Raw genomic sequence first — 18,703 nt, 5'->3', positions numbered from 1 at the left:
TTCTCTATCACTTTCCGATTGGTACGACGCCAAAGGTGTTTATGGTATTTGAAATTGTAGCAGGCCACCATACACCGATAATACGTTTCAGGTTCCTATTGGATCTTATGAGTTTAGATCTTATGTGTTTAGATCTTATAAACCAACGATCTAATTAGCAACCATGGCTTACAGCAAAGTAGATTTCATACATGCGTTGAAAATTCTGACTTTAGTCTTATATGCACGTTATCCCGAAGGTGCATTTCGCTTTCTTTCAAAATTTGTCTATATCGGTCATAGTTTCATCATCGCTGCTTACCTCACTTCCCACTTATATATCAAAATTTATCATTATAATGTAGACAATATCATAAAAGTTTGTCAAAATGTTCATTATTCAGTAAAGAAGAAAGCGAACAGTGTAAAGACTATAAATATTCTTAATTAGCCTAAAAAGACGAATCAATCATGTTTACATTATATATAATAATATCTGTATATTATTATTAAATTTTATTTTTAAATTACACAAACGCTCGTGTTTGCAGGGATAATCTTTAAATTCTTTGAATTTTGAAAACGTGAAAACAAATATTCATTAAGTTAAGATCAAGTTATAACCAGCTATGTGCCAACAAATTAACTAAAATAATCTCAAAAAGGATTTAACACTTTAAGATATTCATTGGGCTATATAACAATTTTGTATTTTACACCTAATGGCTATGTCCTGCAATGTTTGAACAAAAATTTGATGAAAACTAATTCATAAAAATATTTAAAATCTTATTGTAGCAGAATTTAGTTACTATCTATTACTACAATTACTACTTGTATGTAAACTTTAAAAAATGCTCCATGGAAAGAGATTTGACTCCGATTAAAATGTCATCACCGAGACATATTGTAGGGCCAGAGAGGTGTCGAATGTTAGAGAAACGCTAAAGTAATTGTATTGCTTTTGAAGAGGACTACTTTGATGCATAAAATCAAATTTTGTAAAAAAAATGGTTATCCAACGGACTTATTAATTGATATATTAGACATGTCAACATTTTTCTTACATATCACAATATGTGATTTTTATCTCTTAGGGGTTCATTACTCATATATATTTTTACTGCAGTATTTTAGTAGGTTATTTAATTAGTAGAGTATATTTTGTTACAAAATTATTTAATTGGTAGAACATATTTTGTTAAAAAATTGTTTATATACTTTAAAAGCACAAAATAGTTAAAAAATCATACACTTTCATTTTTTTATTGTAGATTAAAAGTACAAAAAAGTATTAATATCTACTCATATATCAAAGTTATTTTTTAAAGTACAAATTTAAAGTCTACTGTTTTATAATTAATATATTGATAGGCATAATCTCTTGTAAGCACATTGTTAAAATACAGCCCCTTATTTCAAGAATGGCATACGATACAAACAACAGTGCTGGTTTATTCAAACGAACTTCTTTAAAAAATTGGCTAAATAAAGATAACTTTAGCTTATCGGTTAAATAAGCTGGATCAATGAATAATTTTTTATGTAGTTATTTGTTGACAAATGTAGTTACTATTTTATGTAGTTGATTGTAAACAAATGTAGTTATTTTTTTATGTAGTTAATTATTAACAAATGTGGTTAACTTTTAATATATTTAATAAAAATAAATACAAATTCAGCACGCCATTTTTTGAGCATTTTTATTACCATTTTTTGCGACAGATGCGAGTGAGTGGACCCTTGCCGCCTCAGCAGCCAGATCAGGGCTACTTGGTCAATCTATTCCAAATACAGAACCTCTGACTTAATACACAGAAGCAAATCAGAGGTATCTAGGTTAACACTTGTCTTTACAGGGCACGGCACTATGGCACAGGGCACCTATCTTGCAGTGTATGTCTACCAACTCTCAAAGAGAAGACACCAAAACACATGATGTGTCTATGTCCGGGTCTGGCCAGAACTAGGTTTAAGTTTCCGTAGGCCCCCTTCTTCAATTCATTTGGCGATATCTCTAGCATTAGTATTGGCCAGATTTTTACCTTTATAAATGCCTCTGGCTATGAGGTTTTTGTGCAATCAAAACAAATTTTTTAGCTAACTGAGGAGCACTCGTCCTCCTTCCACCACAACCACAACTAACTAACTAACAGCACGCCAAAATTTTGCAAATGTGTGTTTTTATTATGCATCAAAACAAATCATTTTGTAATACTTTTGGATCTTAAAAATAATTCCTCTTTTTAGTTGTTTTTTCAACATACTTACAAAATATTAAGTCTTATGTTAGAAATTCTAAACTACAGTACAGTTAATAGTGTATGAATATTTTATATCAAAAGATCGATATTGAATAACGAGTAATGTATGTAAAATTTTGGCTGCAAGTGTGCATGATAAACCTTAAAAAATAATAAACTAAGGGTAATATACATTTATAACATATTATATTTAAACTTTTATGTTCTTTTATAACTATTTACATATTCATGTATTAAATTAATTTTATACATTAAATAAAGATATCCATTAAATATGTACAAATCAATTGAAATACTCTAAACAAATAATACCAAAGAGTATTACTAAATAAAGAAGAGAATTCTGTACTTTTAAGAGTTTTTGCACATGCAATCAAACACAGTAGCAATAACAAAAACTAAACTGAGCAAAAAATATTATAAATCAGCAACAACAAATTGCAGGCATAACATTTTGTAGGCACCAAACGTACATTGGGAGCCAACCGCCTGTTGTACCAACAAATGTGCCCGCCAAACGCGTACCGCAGCATCCATTGTGTACGAACACACACAGAATTAATGTTAATAAAAAGACACACATTTCTTTGCTCCCACTCAGTAGCATATCGACTGTCGTACGAAACGTTCCAGCAGCGGATACGGACGCTGGAATATTGCAGTTACATCTAGAAAAGTAATTTAAAAATATCCAATAGCAAATAATTAAAAACAGTTCGCGAAAAGTTCTGTGATTTACAAAAATACCGAATGCGAAGCACGTTGCAAAATGCAAAGCATGTTACTATAATAGTAAAGAATTTCTTACACAATACCAATAAACCATAATAATCGTTAGTTGAACAGCATAAATAATAAAATAGAAGAATTGTGTACTTGCAACGCATAAATGTGATGTGCAATTTATAAAATTCTTTAGTCACTCACGGGAATTCATTGTGTTCATAGAGGCGCAAAATTGCAATAACGAAAGTTGAATAATGACTCTTTTTTTGATTTATTAAAATTGCAAATAAAGATTTTGGAAAAAGAAAAAAATTTCATTTACATGTGTTAATAGAATAAACTACGGACGTTTAAATTATTCAATTTGAAAATAATGACAAACTCAAAATACTTATTAATATTTAAACACAATTTTGAAACAATCCTCCAAGTTGCTATTCGAAAAGTGCGAATTTGGCGGCATTCATCACAAAAGAAAATAATAGCAAAAATATGCAAAGCCAGCAGTAGACACAATAATGTTTATAACAACAACAAAATACAATACCCCCACATATTTTCCACAAATAAATGTCATAAAAGTATCCTAAAGACACAGTATCAATAAGCACAACAACAAAACACAGATTCCTATAAATTCTGCTTTAGCTTTTGTTGGCGTCTTTTGGATTTCTTTTTTTTTTTATAAATATTTAATACTATAATTTGTTGTTATCTTTTGTTGTTTGGCATAAATATATTATCTTGTCGTTTTCCGTTAATGTTTTTCATTTTTACACAACATTGAATTCAATTTGTATCCATACATATCTATTTTGCTAACAAAGCAATTTTTTTAAACAATTTAATTATAAATAAATTAATAAAAGTAATTTAAAAAAAATAATTTGTAATTATTTCTATATGTAAATTAAAAATTGTTTAAATTGTTTAAATAAACAGTCATAAAAAGTAGTCTTATAGCAAAAGTCATTAAAGGAAAATTGATTTAATATTTACAAAAATTAATACCGTACCACCTGACGTATACGTAATTTTTATTGCAAAATTTTAATAAAATTGGTGTTGGTGTTGCGTATGAGTATTTATGTTAGTTGAACAGATTTAAACGTCGGATATGGTAATAACTATTATTATTTTTTTATAAAATAAAATTAAATTAACATTATAGAAATAATGTATAGGTATTATAAAATCAATGTTTTTATTAAATATTAAACGGAAAATGGTTAGATATTTAGTAGCAATATGAGGAATCATTTTTATATATGCAGAAAAAAGTTTCTTTATATTACCATTATTAATATGATATACGTTATTAATAATTTCATCATTTAATTATATTATTACACAAATACTATATACATCTATAGTCTATAAACAAGAAATAGATATGTAAGAGAAAATGTTTTTTTAATTATAAATAAGTAGTATACTTTTAACAAGAAGCAACCATTTCTAATGAAAAATCTAGATTTTGCTTTAAGCACTTTTTATTCTAATTTGCGTAAATAATACTGAATGAAAATTTGAGGTGGTTATTACGGTAACCTACAACTGGTTGCTTATACCTGAACTCTGTATATTCAAAGAAATTTTAAGTTACACTTTCATTAGAAATATTAGAAATATATAAAATAAATATATATTTTATATATATATTCCAAGCGAATTGGAAATTGCAGATGTCTGAATGGCATGGGTGAGTCTGAAGGGATCATAGGGATTCGTGACAGGAGAACTGCTTCACCTTCAAATTTGCCATTCAAAATTGTAGCTTCAAGTACATTGCACATAATTTTTTTTATGACTAATCTTGTGCCGTTGCAAAGTTTAGGTGCATTTAAATTCCGCAGCATAATTATATGTGAGCCAATTTTTAATCTTAAGTTATGTGGTGGCATTCCTGGTAAATCCAGCGAATTCAAAAATTCAACAGGATAGTTGAACGATTCATTTTAGAGACTTTAAACTTTTTAAACAAATCAAAGTAAGCATGAATAAATTTTAAATGTCTAATATAAATGTATATGGATACCAAACAACTGTATAACAATTAAAAAAACATTATCCAGTGGACCAAATTGTAAATCTAAATCATCCTTGAATCCACTTGATCGCACACAAAAAATTTCATCAAAATCGGATCAGCCGTTTAGGAGGAGTTAACTGTCAACACACGTACAGAAGAAGAATTATACTAGCTGACCCGGCGAACGTTGTTTCCCCTTGCAATTAATTTTCCTGGCGTTCGTTGCGTTGCTCTTGACTTTCATTAGCACGTGTAATTGTATCCTGGTTTCTTACATCTTCATTGTTTTCTGCCGATCTATTTAACCTGCGGAATTTAAATGCACTTAAGCTATACAATGTCAGTTTTACAATTCATTTTAGAGATTTTAAAGTTTTTAAACAAATCAAAGTAAGCATGAATAAATTTTAAATTTGAATATAAATGTATATGGATACCAAAAAATAAAAAATTGATTAAAAAGACATTATCCAGTGGGCCTAATTGTGAATCTAAACCTTCCTTGAATCCACTTGAACACACACAAAAAATTTCATCAAAATCGGTTCAGCCGTTTAGGAGGAGTTCACTGTCAACACACGTACAGAAGAATTATATATATAAGATATAAACATAATTTTTAAATAGTACAATGAAATTTGCTGCAGCTTTATGTGAAAATTATAAAATGTGTTCTTCTAAAACTATAAGAATAATAGACTCTTCGTCTTGTAGAGTAGTTCATGTTTACATGTTACACATCTATTACTATTTATAATTACTATTTAAATTTGCTTTTTTATAAGTTAAAAGTTTATTCCTGGACTCATTTATAACATGATTTACTTCATTTAAACATACATAATCATTAAAATCGCTTTTAATTAAGTTGTTTTATATTATAAAACTTTTAACTAAGACAATGCAAAATTTTATCTGCCAATTAAAACGTATAATTCAATGTCTTAATCAATTCATATCTTGTTAATAACAGATGTTGATATTTAGTTACTAAGCTTGACATTTTTGAATTTATTCCAACTTTCTTTCTAAGAGCTATAAAATTATCAGTAAATAGAAAAATTATACTATATTGAGTAGTTCAGGAGTTCATTTTAAAGCTAATCATTTTAAAAGTATTTCGTTATTCATTTATGCTTTTTCATTAAACCTACAATTAGCAGTTGGAGTTATCAAGTTTTTAAATCATAGACTTTTTAAACTTTTCATATACCTGGTTTAAATCTCTATGCTCTTATAGTATATGCCTTCATTTTTTGCTATCTTTTCAACAATATAAACCTCATTTTTAAAAGAACATATTTTACCTGGTCTGTACTCAAAAAACCCGTTTCATTGGCATTTAATATATAGTTTTTTATTACTATAATGCTTGCTGAAGATCATTAAATTATATATTCAAATAAGTATTTCGATCTGCTCAAAGTACGTTTCCACATTAACTGACTAAGTTACTGAAAAGACTAAGTAATCACGTTAACCCACTTGTTTTGGACTTACAATATATTAATTAAGTTTAACTCTAATCGTAATTAACTCCATTCTCAACAAGTGTATATATGTATAAATAAAATGTAAACAACATACGAAAGAATACGAAATAAATCAAAAACAGATCGTTGTTTAAAATAAATCGCGATTAAAGATAAATAAAACTAAGCTTTGACTTCGACGAAACTATAACAACCTTTTCGAAATGAATTGAGCTTTTACTAATTATAAAAATAGTTTTTCAGATTATAAAAATAAGTTTGCATTTAAATAAAAACAATAAAAAAAGTTTATGGCAACTTATATTTTTTTCAAATGAAAAAGTATTTTCAATAACAGCTTGAATCTGAAGAATAAGATCGCATTGTAAGCATATATAAACTAACCGATTCTATTTTTAACAGTTACTTACAGTATAATTATAAATACTTATATTCTTTTTTAGTCATTTAGTCATATGTATATTTAGAAGACGCAGATTAGTTTACTTTAAAATCGACAGGCAAGCAGCTATGTTGGCAGACAGGTAAATAGCGCTATATTGAATAGTCTCGTTTAACTAATGTGGAATATATACTTTTTTTTAGCTATTTGATATTTTCATCACATGTCATAAACATTTTGATGGAGTTATTACGCTCTATTGCTATATGAAACAAAAGACTTATTCTAAAATATAAAAATTTATTCCAAACATATATTCCAATAAGGTAATATTATTTAACGAGATAGTAGGATATATCAAAATTCGGTCTAAAGCTCTGCACTTTTTATATAACATATTAAAATATGAATACGATAACTTATAAAAATAATTATTTTGATACATTATAGGAATATGTTCCTTTGGAGTTACAATATACTATTATTTCGTGGACTACAGTTGAAAAAGTATAATATTGTTCATTGGGGATTTATTATTTATGTATATAGCGTTGAATGCTGAAAATGTCAAAATTTACAAAAAGTTTTAAAGATTGCTTTATCATTATCTACTATGTATAAATCATTATCATTATATACTATGTATGTATAATATAAATTTAAATATCTAATAGTTGCCTAATAGTTAATTATTTTTCAATATAATTAATATTAAAATTCGATTCTAATTATAAATAACTAAAAATATATAAAAAAATAAAATTTTAGGAACACAATATGTTAGGGTTAGGTAAGGGTAAGGTAAGGGTTAATTATTTCAATAAGTAATTAACTATCTTTTAATAATCTAACTTGATATCGTTACGGATCTATTAGATCTATTTGTGGTCTTAGCCGAAAAGCTCTTTGTATAGAAACTTGTTTCTAATTAAATCACATAGCAATAACTACAGCAACTTAAGATTTGATTTAGGAAATATTTTTCAACTTACCAATTTTGTGAGTCCTTGTAAGCTATCACTATTTTTTAATACTCAATATATTTCGATTTTACCATTTACGCCAAGCATGTTCATTGGTTTTAGAGGCAAACAGTTCCAAATTATCTTTTAAATAATAATATATTTTATATATGTGATATCATACGTGACTATACAGTTTATGTAGGACCTAAGTCTGTTTAACAACAGTCTTCCATTCTTCTCTGTTTTTTGCATTTCTTTTCCAATGTCTTATATTCATTACTTCAAAGTCCTGCTGCACACTGTCTTTCCATCATTTCCATCTTGGATGTAAGATATATTTAAAATTCATTATATAATAAACAAATTATATCTTTATTTTGATATATTGTAAATTTTTACATAAAATTTTATGTTATACATTATAAAATAGGAATATTAAAACTTGTGTAATTTAAATACAATTAGTAAAAAACATTAATAATATTTAACATTTAAAGAACGTAAACAATAATTAAAAACAGACATTTCAGATATTGTTTTTCTATATTTTAAAAAGGTTCTAGGGTTTCACTTTGTTCCGAATAACATTTCTGGGACTTAAAATTTCAAGTGTTAGTGACATTAATTGTTAGAAAATTAACATGTAAATCATGCGATTTACTCCTAATAGGTTTTTTTTGTGGAACTACGCATAAATTTGTGTTTTTTGACGATAATATGGTAATTCTTGAAGACGAATATCTGTCAAGTTGTTTCAGAGTTATTGTCAGTTATGCGCCGATAAGTCATCGTTGATGACTATTTCCCCAGAAAAATATTTGAACGAATGATATATATTGAAATAAAAATTTATTCAAAAATTTAATTGTAATTATATTTTGTTTACGCTTACTTTTGTATTATAAAATTCAGTATCAATTATGAAAGTTTTGAATCAGAACTAAATTAATATTAGTTTTTCATAATATTTTCGGTCTTCATAATACGAAAAAATTATTTTTTAAAAATAGTTAAGTAAAATAAAAAAGCAATTCCCAAAATATAATAACAATAATTTGTAAAAATAATTTTATGCTAGAATTCGACATTTTAAAAAATCAAATTAATTTTAATTAAAATCAATTAAATACTTTGAAGCCAATTTATTCGAAGATAATTCCTATAATTTACACAATTTTTATATATAATCAAAAAACGTTTTTATTGCTCATTAGAGATAATTTAGTGAAAAACTTTGAGGGTAAATAATAAAAAAATTTAACCATTGTTTTATTGCCAATAAAATGTTTAATATTTGCAAAAAACAAATACTTTAACTATTGCAATTGTTCACACGCTAATAAACTGTGTGTACGTAAGTAAATAAGTAAAGTGCATACTTGGAATATTTACACTAAAAAGTGCATAAAACTGTAAAAGGAAAGTAAAAACATAGAACAACTACTCAACTAATAAATAAGTGAAAAATATTTGGTTCTATGAAAATCTTAAATTTTAAACGCTTGCCTGCATAAATTTGAACGCTTAATAGAAAATTGAGTCATAAACAGCGAAAGTCGCGCACAACGTGTATGCAGTGTTTGTATGCAAATATCCGTTTCCGTTGAAAATTGAAAAATCAAACAATATATTAAATACGAGTATAAAAACCAAACAAAAATAAAAAAAAGACGAAAAGATATAAAGTCAAGAAAAATTCATTATCAGCAAATAAAGTACGTTTTATACTCATTCAACCGCATTTTAAATCTGCGATTATGTTTGAACTTTGTATCTGCAACAACACCGCAAAAATAAGATAAAACCCAAGGGCAGACGTCAAATTTGCAATTGCTTAATGCTTTATAGCAATCAGCAAGGATACAACAATAAAATCCAAAAACAGTAAACAACAAAGTAAACAGCATACAGTAAGCACGAGTATCTCAGCAGCATTCTTGCCTCGAATTCAGAAGTGAACTTTTTAAACGGAACAATTTATTTTTCTCCATAAGGTGAGCTTAATATTTACAACCAAACCGAAAAACAAAATAACACTACAAGCAAAATAAAATATATTTCTAAATAAATAAAAAATATGTTTAGAGAAAAAAACAATACAGGTATGTTGCCTTTTGCCAGTAACAAAAGCACACAAAGTATTTTACAAAAACTTGCCTGCCTACCCCCGTAAAGTTAGCCCCTGTTGAGATTACTTTTAGTTGATAGCAGATTTTGTGAAATACTTTTATTTGCGTATCTTTGATTGAGCAAAATTCGTAGAATGTGTTAATGTAAACAGAAAATAACTTGGGGAAAAATTGTGAAAAATCAAAAGACAATAAACAGGAAATCTGCGCTTGGGGAGATGAAATGAAAAATATTGCAATTCTGTAACATAAAACTGTAGTAATGATATGGCAGTATTTGGCAAAATTAGTACAAACAAATGAAACTGAACCCTAAAAGAATTTCATATAAATTATTTTTTAAAAATTGTTATGTTTATTGCTTATATTAAATCCCTAAGTACACTAACAAGTATTAAATAGTAAAGACAAGAATTATCAATATAAATGTTATATATCGGATTCGTTATAACTCTTTGCTATTATTATTATAACAGTTACTATCGAATTTCATATAGTCAATTGATCGATATATATACGTCCCGTGACTTTGATCAGAGAAAATGTGCTCTGTCCCTGTTTTGCAGTGAAGCCGGTTGCTTCTATGTGATCTATTATAATAGATTATTATCACCATTCATAAATAATTAATGATAAAAGTTCAGTTCCGTTATTGGTTTTGTTATTGTTATTACGAAACTAGTTGAACTTATTACTCTTAGACTAATCTTTACTATTGTTATATTTTTTATAAATCTAAACAAAATTTTATTGTTAAGAACAAGAATTTTTCTTGTATTGTATCTATATTCGATATTATTGTTAAGAGAACTGGCAAAGACCATTATTTTTGTTGTTTTATTTTGTTTATCTTTTATTAACATAACCAGTCAATTAGATATTAGTGTGTTGTTTGTAAAATTAGAAGTAAGGATGAATCGGTGTCTTAATTGAATTTATAATTGTAGTATTTAATTTGAGTCACGGTTTTTATAAGGAATATTAATATTATTACGACAGTGTATGGTTTCTGTATTTATTAGGAAATTTTTAATAATATTGATATACATATCTAATTTATTCTATTAAATAATGCCCATCCTTATATTCAATAAATGCAAGATTTGCAAAACTATTTAATAAATGTTTAGTACTATTGGCAGATTTTGCGACATATTCGATTCCGTATTGTCTATTACGATTATGTATTTTACATCTGTAGTTTCTAGTTCAGCATTATTAAAATAGATAATGGTTCATAATAACCTTTGTAAGTGATATGCATTTAATTTAGTAGGGTAATTGCTACTTATTATAACATTTTCAATGAATGAATTTTTTTTATAAACAATGTTGAGAATTACTACTCGAATAATATATTTTAGTTAGTATAGAGTGGCTGGAAAGAGTAGCTCAGACTGATTGGGATAATACAATTGCCTGCAGACAAGCTAAAGAACCCATGCCGAATCAATTAAAAGCCAGACCTAGGCAGCTATTTATACTGAACACAAGTGGCATCCGGCTTATCACAGAGTTTCTCACTGAGCATAACGGAGTTGAAAAACATCTATCGAAACTAGATATTACTAGAGACGATAGCTGCACACTTTGTTAGGAAGAAAATGGAACAGCAGAACACATTCTGTGTCACTGTGATAGTCTCGCCATACTCAGACTTCGGCATTTATCAGCTGGCTATCCACCTATAACGAAATTAGGCAACATCTCTCCAAAGGACATAATATCGTTCTTAACTGTTACTCTTCTGTGGAACTAAAGTGGGTATTTTACAATAATCCTCAAAGGATGTAGTGATGTGATGACAATTTCCCAACTCGTTTTAAAATCTAATTTAAATCTAGTAGAGTCTCAAAGTTTTTATACATTTTTCGTTACAAAGAGCGTTGGAGATGTGTTCTAATCTGTCACACTGAAGATCTTTTCAACAAAATCTGATTTTAAAAAAAATTTATATTCTTGTGAGCAGATTAATTTATATTCTCGTAGGTTTTCATCAGCAAATTATTTGTTATCTACATTAAAATTTTCTTCAAGCATTTAATTAAAATATATTAATATCATAAAATCACTATTATATAAAATATATGTTTTACTTCATACACACACACCTTAAAGCTATAAGTCGCAATCGCAATAGTGATTAATCAGTCTGCTCCCATTAAAATTTCAATATTCAAATTAAATTTAATTGTTTGATTGTATGAGTAAGTCTGCGCTAATATTGATGAAATAAGATAGTAAAGAGAAACCTGTTAAAAATCATTACTTGCACTTCCTGACAGTTTTAATTATTTTATGTAAATTGATATATATTAATAAAATATTAAATAATAAGTTATAAAAAAAACTACTTATACTTTATGTATTTATTTATGCAAATTTTTGCACCTGCACTCGATAGAAGGCGTGTGAAAACCGAAATGGCGTCAGTCAGATAACCAAATGGGAAAAGTGCTTATAGTTTGGCCTGAAAATGTACAACATTTATTCAAATTTATAGTTTTGCACAAGCAAATTTAGGTTATATTTACCATTATGTTTATTTTCTTTAAACAATGAAATTGAAAGTTTATTTTTCTTGTACAAAAATCACACAATTCGATTTTATTTTGATACAAAATATCAAGGAAATTTAAAAAAATCTGATAAAAGCCAGTTCTTTTTGTGTTTATGTTAAGATATGCAAAAAAGTGTTCATTTTCTTTAGATAGTTTTTTTATTTCTCGCGCAAAGTAATTGTATGCATAAAAAATCACGAAGAACTCTAATTTATGCCACTCTTAGTCTTACTTTTCTTCTATTTAAACAGTTTTGCTTCATAACAACCAAGTATTGAAAATGTGCATTATTTTAATATCTTTTCTTACCGCTTTTTTTAGAGCGGATAGCCTTGGCAGCAAATGAATTTAATTGATTATAATTTAAATAAGTTTAATAAATAATAAAAATATTGACTCTAGAATAAGTATTTTTAAAGCATTTACTTACTTACATTAATACACATACATACTTGCAAAGTTTTGCTTTAAAGCACAATTAAACAAGCTTTCAACTTAAATCAGGAAGTAAGATTTAAACAGAACACCTTTTTTGAATAATAACAAATAAATTCCTTGGTTAATATGCATTAGATTGAATTTTTTATATTTTACATATATTAAATTAATGACAGTAACATATGTAGTGAATACTAATAAAATATTAATTTTAATATATGAATAAAAAGTAAAAAATGTTTAATATTCATATATACTACTGCCAAGTGAAGGTTAATTATAATAAGTATGAGCAGATAAGGACTATTGATGATATCATTTATAAAGGATATAATTACTACTTATTATATTAATAATTACTATATAAATAATTAATTAATTATTAATACTAATATTAATTTTGAATTGTGTATGCAGGATTAGATCAATATTATGTAGTTGAACACATATATTGCAGCGAAAATTCGCACAAAACTTCCAAACTGTTTTAAGTACACTATTATAGAGCTATACTTGGAGTTTATTAGCCCGTAGATTTTTTACTTCTTATTTGGTTCAAAGATTAATACTTTAAAAATTTTCGGTCATTTCTTAGGAAAATACTAATAATTTTGAAATTTTTATGCATTTTATCAAATTATTTTTATACATATTATGATCCTATTATACTGCTAACATTTTTTGTGAAATAACTTTTTATTTAGCATACAACGTTCTACTGTAAACCATCCCTGAAACTATCTACTTAGTGTTCCTTACAACGTAAAGTCAGACATTTGCTAAAAGGAAGTTGATTATAAAACGTAATGTTTTAAATTATAAATTTTTATAAATTACAATTATAATAACTGTAATGCAGAGCCCTAAACGGACCATCCATCCGTCTTAGTGTTAATTTAAATTATAGTTTAATATTTATTTATAAGTACATAACACACTTAAAGACTTTTATTCATAACAGTGTATCTATAACATTTTTATTATTTGTTATTAATAATAAGTACACTTTATTATAATACATTTAATAAATTTAAGTAAGAAGTGTTCCTTATCAACGAAATTAACTCGCTGATTGTTAATCGGTTCTATGGAATTTTAAAGTCGGTTTAAAGGTTTTGTTTTTTACGATTTTAACTTTTATTTCGTACGTTGTATTTTATATATCTCTATCTATAAGTATTTCGGTAAATAGCTTTTGAATTCCTAAAATTCCGAAAGCGGTCGAAGTATGTTAAGTTAACTAATCTTTGGCAATTATACAACAATAATATTAGCTAATATATTGATTTCTATAAATGAAGTGTAGTGTTTGAAAAGCTTTCCAATGATATACTTCAATTAATTTAAATAAACAAAGCCAATTAAGTAATGAAATAAATGATTTCTGCACTTATTTATTTATTTCACCTACGTGAATTCCGTAATTTATAAAATACATAAACTACTGCATTCCTTTAAATACAGCTGGCAATTATTGCCTTGAAATAAAAATCATTCAAACATGGAAAACTATTTAAATATATTTGAACGTTAATTGAAACATTCTACGCTATAACACAATAATTTATTAATAAAATAATTATTTTCGTACACCGTTCTATAAATACAAGTATTTCGTTAAGCCAATAATTTTCTCATAAGAAAATTAAAGGTAATTTAATGCAGCTGCAAAGGAATTTGAATACTACGTTGTTCTGGGCTATATTGTATTGTATTAAGCGGTATTGTAGATTTGCTATTTTATTGTTGAATAATGAAATTGACTAACGATAAATTGTAACCCACGCCCACTCCACTTAATTGAATTTGCCATTTAAATTGGCGTATTTTTAAATTAAACATAAATAATGGTCAGCATGTTATATGAGTATATGAAAGAGTTATAAGAGTTACAATTGGCGCCAGTAGTTGATATTTATTTAATTAAATTAAATAATTTAAACTAAACCATAATTTTCATTAAATCGTTCTTTAGTTGTTTTATTACAATTTTTTAATTAATTAATAACTAAGTATTCGATTGGTTGTCGCACTTAGACATATAATAATTTAATCCTTAATTGTGCATAATTTATAAATTAATTTGTTTTATTAAGCAATTCATTAAACTTAATTATATATCATTTGTAGCACTTAAACAAGGTGTTGTAATTAAATTAAGTATTGCACAATTTTAAATTGAATTTTAAATAGTTTATTTCGAAACGAAACCACAATTAAATTCACTGCCTAAGCACGTTTTTCACAACCGCAGAACGTGTAGCACGCACTCAAAATTGCTAGCATAAAATCAAAAATTGTGGGAAAATTCACAAAAATATAGAAAATCTCATATATTAGATAAATTATTGTATTCAAATCACTAATTATAATGTTGTGAACAAGTCGCTCATTATTTGAAACATAGTTACTATGATTATTAATGATGTTTACAAAACGTTTTGAGCAGAATAAAGCATTGTTGTTTTTAATAGGTAATTCAATATGAGCCTTGAATTTAAAGAATTAGAAATGAGTATTTTGACTTTATAAAATAAACTGATACCAAATGAATAAGTTTTGTATTATTCTAATCAGCAATTTGAATTTTAAACAAAAACTGTAGAGACAGCTCACGGAGACTATAATTTAGGTTCGATGTAGACATATTGAAAGTAGTCCGAATAAAATCCGATTACTTATCCTAATGCTTAATTAATAATAATAGCCGTAATTTTCTTCATAAAATACTCGCAACTTACGAAAAAAAAATATGAGGCAACTACAATGCTCTTAAAATCTTCAGAACTACGTTTTGCTCATAAAAAATTTATCTTAAATCTCAATACAGCCAAGTCAAAAATCAGTCTATTGTGTATGTTGCAAAATTTCAGTCATACGTTAAAATCATATGAGTATTTCATTTACTTATAAATTCAAATACATAAATAAATAAATTTATTTAAATAAATAAGATAAAAATGATTACAATACCCCCTTTTAATATTCATTTTTAATATTTTCTTTTATTTAAATTAATTAATTTTAATTTGTGTTTATAATTTTTATACAATACAATATCAAATATATTGTATACAACAAAAAGCACATGTAAAAAATAAGCTAATAACATATTTTAAAGTGATTTCAATCAGACTTAATACTGTTTTTTTACAACTCCGACGGAAAAAATGACGGTAACAGTAAATTGTCTTCTCTGATTACTCAATGATGTTGGGAGAAAAAAGGGGTACAAATTTCAGTTTGGCAGACTCATTTTTAAAGTTAATTATTCTATTTTTTAAGTATTCATTTAACAAGAGAGCAGTAAAGCTATTAAGTAACATATTACAAGGATTGTACAGTATACATAAATAAAAATTTTTCAATATACCTTATTTAGTCGGTATATTTTTACTTTTCCTAAACTAATAAGAATCAAAATAGATTACAAATCTTACTGGATCTCACCTTTTATATATAGCTTAACCCAAAAAATTAAAATATAATAATATTCCACTTTCATTAAAGGTTCTCAAAGAAAAGCGTATCTAAATAACTTTTTGAATAAAGCCTTTAATATATTGTATCAAATTAATTTGCTAAAGTTCATTAGTATTATTGTAGGAATTTGTGAGTTTTTGTAGAAAAAAGTAGTAATTGGTAAATAATTTTTTATAAGAAAAGTTCGCGAAAATTGAAATAATTGGAGTTTACTAAAAAAAGGACTGAAATTTGTTTTAAAAAAATATCTTTTATTAACATAAAATTAAATTACTTATAGTATTGTAGGTTATAGTATTGGTTAAAAAAGACTCTACAGTTTAAAATCTTCAACGATAATTAGTAAAAAAGAAGTACGCTTAATTCGGAATATATTTGATCGGATTTAAACATTTGTATAGTATATTTAAGAAAAGGCGACATTAAAGGAAGAACAAACCCATAGACGAAAAATACTAAACCAGTTCATTCCAGTTACCCGATAGCAAGTATCAATAATCTATCATTTTATATCATTTATTTATATACTTCTGAATCTAAGCTTCAAATTTGGGAGGGCACGAGTTCAATCTTGCAATATACTTGCAGTCTTAAAAAATTATTTACAAATAATTAAATACAAGAACTATTTTCAAGACCACTGATGATGGGTATCTGGCAATACTCGAAACAGCTGTATGGTCAGCCAAAAATTCAAGTAATTAACATAATATGAAATGAATTTTTGTTGTTGTAGTTCACTACTTTTCGAAACCTCTCTTTAAAATTTTCTAAATAAAAAGTGTTTAACATTTTGGATTTTTTTGAGTGTTTGTGTATTGTAATAATACGCAATATGTAAAACTATATATATAGCAAAAAGGAAAAAAGCTGTCTCTTTTTAAAAAAAAATTGAAGAAATCTGAAACTAAAAATCCTTCATCAAAAGATTACTTTGAAAAGTAAACTCAAAACAATCATGTACTAGTATTTAAAGAAGATATTAAACCTAATGATTGAAGGAAGGGTATTAAATACTAAAGATCTTAATAATTTCAATATCTTAGAATTGTGCTTAGATCGTCTATTTGGGAAATTAAATAAAAAGTTTTTTAATAAAATTATAAAAAACTAAAAATTAAAGAGCTTAATAATTTTAGTTTCTTAAAATTTAGTTTAGACCATTCATTTGGGAAATAAAATAAAAAATTTTTTAAGAAATTTATAAATACATTACAATTTAGAAAATGGAACAAAACTATTAAAATTTACAAAATAATATTTTTTTACAATATTTTTCGTTTGCATGCCTTATGAGTATCACTTTTTCATTCATAAATTCAAACGTCACGCCAGAAACGCTTGCTAACGTGCACTGACATCTAAAGAAGGTGTAGCTGTTGCATTAGCATTTCCGTCACTGACACATGCGATTTGCGGCTTCTTTAATTGTTCTGCGTATGTCAACACATAAAATAAGCGATTTAAATTCTATTCAAATATAATTAAGATGTGTACATTGACAATTATTATAAATAAAATACTTTATGCTATCAGAATTAATAATATCTTTCACATTTATCTTGATGGCACTCTATTTATGCGCCCATTAAATACACGTACACTTTGAAAATATAATACCTATTACTAATTTAATATAAATTATATAAAAAGTAAAATGACGCTTCACTATATTGTTATGCTTGTAAAAATATCTATACACACACGCACATGCATAAATGTGCGCAAATTCATATCCTATTATAGCACTAAATGAATAGCTGGCTCATTGGCTCATATACAAGTACACTCGAGTTAATTTGCATATAAAATGTGTACAATAGTAAATGATATGTCTTCTATCCGCACGTTTATCACATGTGGTTGTTTTGTTTTTGTCGCATTCGTTGTTCTTGCATTCATATTCGTTCGCAATGTGAATGCACTTTTTTATTTTATATATTTTGCATTTTCTTTCTAATTTACATTGTTATTGTTCATAGTATTATTTTTGGTTTGTGTTCGTGTTTTTTTGCACTGTTCAGGCATTTTATGCTTGATAATTCCACGACTTACACTCTGTTGTTGTTGCTGTTGTTTGGCATTGTGTGAAAATTGGGTTATTTTTTGCTTCTTTTGTTTATGTGTACTCGTCGTATACGTTTTTTCATGCCATTTTAATATTTTTGTTATTGTTTCTTTTGATACCGTAGTTGTCAACAAACTGTCGTTTATTGTCATTTAAGATTGGATAATGTTTTTGTAAAAGTAA

General features: G+C 26.4%; 1 protein-coding gene across 4 annotated transcripts in view; it reads left to right on the top strand.

Moving 5' to 3' along the window:
* The window catches only part of LOC119679572 (organic cation transporter protein), a 51,732-nt gene that overhangs the window by 9,237 nt on the left and 23,792 nt on the right, over positions 1-18,703 (top strand). The window contains exon 1 of one of the 4 annotated variants that reach the window (XM_038092009.1): positions 2,899-2,919. The exons of 2 other annotated variants lie outside the window; for them this stretch is intronic. The gene's annotated coding sequence lies outside the window, so the exon portion shown is untranslated. Of the gene's footprint in view, positions 1-2,898; positions 2,920-9,149; positions 9,836-18,703 lie in introns of those variants that run through there. One more of the 4 variants, XM_038092008.1, reaches the window with a different exon arrangement.

Source organism: Teleopsis dalmanni, chromosome 2 (assembly GCF_002237135.1).
Source record: "Teleopsis dalmanni isolate 2A chromosome 2, ASM223713v2, whole genome shotgun sequence".
Classification (NCBI taxonomy): domain Eukaryota; kingdom Metazoa; phylum Arthropoda; class Insecta; order Diptera; family Diopsidae; genus Teleopsis; species Teleopsis dalmanni.
Note: the sequence above shows the minus strand (reverse complement) of the source record. Positions and strands in the feature narration are given on the sequence as shown.